Source organism: Elephantulus edwardii, unplaced genomic scaffold (assembly GCF_000299155.1).
Source record: "Elephantulus edwardii isolate Elephantulus edwardi_28Jun2011 unplaced genomic scaffold, EleEdw1.0 scaffold00005, whole genome shotgun sequence".
Lineage (NCBI taxonomy): Eukaryota > Metazoa > Chordata > Mammalia > Macroscelidea > Macroscelididae > Elephantulus > Elephantulus edwardii.
Window position 1 is genome coordinate 13,016,235 of NW_006399755.1, and position 3,633 is coordinate 13,019,867.

Here is a 3,633-nt window from a genome sequence, read left to right on the forward strand (position 1 = left end):
AAATGTTCATTAAAACTAATAAAATTTAATAATTAAAAAAAATCAATATTCTAGTCATTAGTGAGCTGAGATGGACTAGGATTGACCACTTTGAATGTGATAATCATATGATCTCTTAGGTTGGAAATTAAAAAGTGACGAAGAATGATGGTGTCGTCACAGGCAAAAAGATCCTTTCATGATTCACTCTGCAGAACGTTGATGTGAGTGATAGGATACTATTCATACACATGTAAGGAAGACTGGTCAATAGAACTATTATGCAAACACACGCCAACACCTAAAGCCAAAGGGGAGGAAATATAAGGACTTCTACCAGCTTCTATAGTCTGAAATTTATATGCAGTCAAGATACATTAAAAATAAATGGTGACTTGAATGTAAAATCTGGAAGCAGGAAGGACTGATAATCTGGAATTATGGACTTGTAACAAAAATGAGACTAGAGATAGAATGATTGAATACTACATAAGTAATGGCTTATTCACTGTAAATACATTCTTTATAAACCATGCAGGGTGATTTTACATTTAGAGCTTACCTGATGGCCTTCACTGGAATCAGACTGTGGGGGAAAAAATCATTGGAAAAACTCAATGTCAGCAGTCAAAACCAGACCAGATACTGGTTTTGGCACAAGCTATCAATTACTCATGTGCAAGTTCAAATGGAAGCAAAAGAAAATTAAAATAAGTCCACAAGAACCAAAATATGACCTTGTGTTTATTCTTTCTGAATGTAAAAACCATCTTAAGAAACGGTTTGAGACACTGAAGACTAATTATTGAAAACTAGATGAACTGTGGGGTGACATCAGGATATCAAGGATATCATACAGGAAAATTGAAAAGTCATTGCAAAAGCATTGGAGAAAGAAAAGACCAAAATGTTGTCAGCAAACATTCTGAGAATTGACTGAATTAGAAAATCAAACAGCCAAAGCTAAGGAGGGCAAAATGAAGTAAAAGAGTTGAACAAAATATTTCCAGGGGCAGTGTAAGAACACAAAACAAAGTATTACAATGAAAATTGCAAAGAGCTAGATTTAGAAAAGAAAAGAAAGAGAAGAACTCACTCAATTTCTCAAAATGAGAGGATTAAAGAACAAATCCAAACATTGATTGACAGTACAGAGGGATGCTATAGGCAAAATCCTTAATGATCCAGGAAGAAGATGAAGATATAAAGAAGATGAAGACAACACTCAGAGTCATTGTACAAAAAATAATTGACTGACACTGAACCATTTTAGGAAGTAGCAAATGATCAAGATAAAATAGTGATGAAAAAAGAAGTTCAAGCTCAACTGAAGACATTGGCAAAAATCTTACGTCCGTCCCACAACTAGGAGAGAATAAAATAGATGAATTAGACCTTCTTAGAATCAAATCTCTCTGCACACCAAAAGCTTCATCAACAGGGTAAGAAAGAACTCCACAGACTGGCAAAAAAAATATTTAGCAATCAGATATTTGGTAAGGGACTTCTATTTAAAATGTATAGAATACCACAGCAAAAGAAAAAGGTAAACAACCCAATCACAAAATGAACACAGGATATGAGTAGATACTTCACCAAAGAAAACATTCAGATGGAAAACACATGAAGAAATATTCAAGTGCATAAATAAATGTTCAAAGCTATCAGAAAAATGAAAATAAAAATGACTATGAGTTATCATCTCACCCTAGCAACAATAGCAAAATTCAACAGGGTTGCAAACAACAAATGCTGACGAGGTTGTAGAAATATTGGATCTCTTATTTATTGTTGATAGGAATATAAAATGTTACAGCCTCTATGGGAAGCAGTATGGTGTTTTCTTAAAAATTTGGACATAAAAATACCATTTTACCTAGCAATTCCGCAGCTAAGAATATACTCTAAAGAAATCAGAGCAATGACTCAAACAGATGCATGCACACTCATGTTTATTCTGCATTATTCACAATAGTAAAGAGATGGAAGTAACCCAAGTGCCCATCAACATGTAAATGGGTGGATAAAAACCCACAAACTATGGTACATTTGTTGTTGTTGTTGTTATGTTCCATCAAGTCTTTACACAGTGGAATATTATGCAGCATTGAAAGGCAACGAACTCATAAAACATTATACAACATGGAGAAGCTTGTAGGACATTATGCTCAGTGATATACCTCAGTCACAAAAGGACAAGCATTGCATAATACCGCAGTTATAGAACATGACAGACATGGGGACATTTGGGACAGAATGGGAAAAGAGCAGATAGATAATGAACACTGCATTAGAACAGATGAGAGAAACGGAAAGGAATAGATGATTAGGCATTATATGTATGACAATAATCTGCAACAAGAGGTACATTGCAAAGTGGGGTAGGTGAAGGGAGGAAATGGATGAAGAAAATGTGTAATAATGAAAAAAATTATAAATATTTTAAAAAAAAGAAAAAGAAATTCAAACTCAACTCATTGCTATTGAGTCAGAATCTATTCACAGCTGACCCTCTAGTGAGTTTTCAGAATCTGTAAATCCCGTATATGGAGACTGCTCATCTTTAATTAGGATTATTTTAAACAGAAAAAAACCTACCCACCCCCCACGCCCCCAAAAAATAAAAACAAACTAAAGTCCCAGAAATTAATGGACTTATAAGTAAAGTATGTCCCCATTCTTCAGAACAGTGATTCAACAGTATGTGGAAATTATTGAACAGTATCATTAATGTCACTTGTAAGTAAAATCTTGCTTAATCTTGTTATTCCCAAATGGCTGGAACTGGAATTGAAAGAGAGCTGTTGGAAATTCAATCTGAATTAGAAGAGGCTGTGACACCAGGCATATTATTACCGATGCCAGTTAGATCCTGGCTGAAAGCAGACTATACAATATGTAAAGGTATATTACTGTGTTGAGCAAAACAAATTATGGCTAATATTGAGAAGAATAAGAAGCCCAGAACACTTAATTGTGCTCATACAAAATCTACACCTTGACCGTGAAACTATTGTCCAAACAAAGGAAGGGAACATTGCCAGGTTTAAAATGAAGAAAGGTGCATGTAAGGGCTCTATAATTTCTCCATACATATTCAATCTTATAATTTCTCCATACATATTCAATCTATATGCTGAGCAAATAATTTGAGAGACTGAACTTTATGAAGAAAAGTATGACACTAGGATCAGAGGAAGATTCACCAACTTATGTTCTGCAGATGAACAACCTTGTTTGCAAAAAGAAGAGTATTAAAAATGCTTGCTGCATAATATAAAAAACTATGGCCTTTGGTTATGAATTACATCTGAACACCAAAGCACAGAAATTCTCACCACTGGGTCAATAAGCAAAATCATGATAAATGAAGAGAAGATTGATGTCAACTATTTTATCTTATTTGGATCCATAATCAACACTCTTGGCAACAGCAACCAAGAAATTTTTTAAAAAACCAATTAATTGCATTAGGCAAAACTGCTGTCAAAGCCCTTTCTACGGTGTTAAGTAGCCATTATGTTGGTTTCTGTTTTGTTTTACAGAGGTTTTGGATTTCCATTCATTCATTGCCGCAATTTTCTCCCTTCCCACCCCTCCCCACCAGCTCGCTTCCCCCTCCGAAGAGAGAAAAAAAAAGAAAAAGAAAAAAAA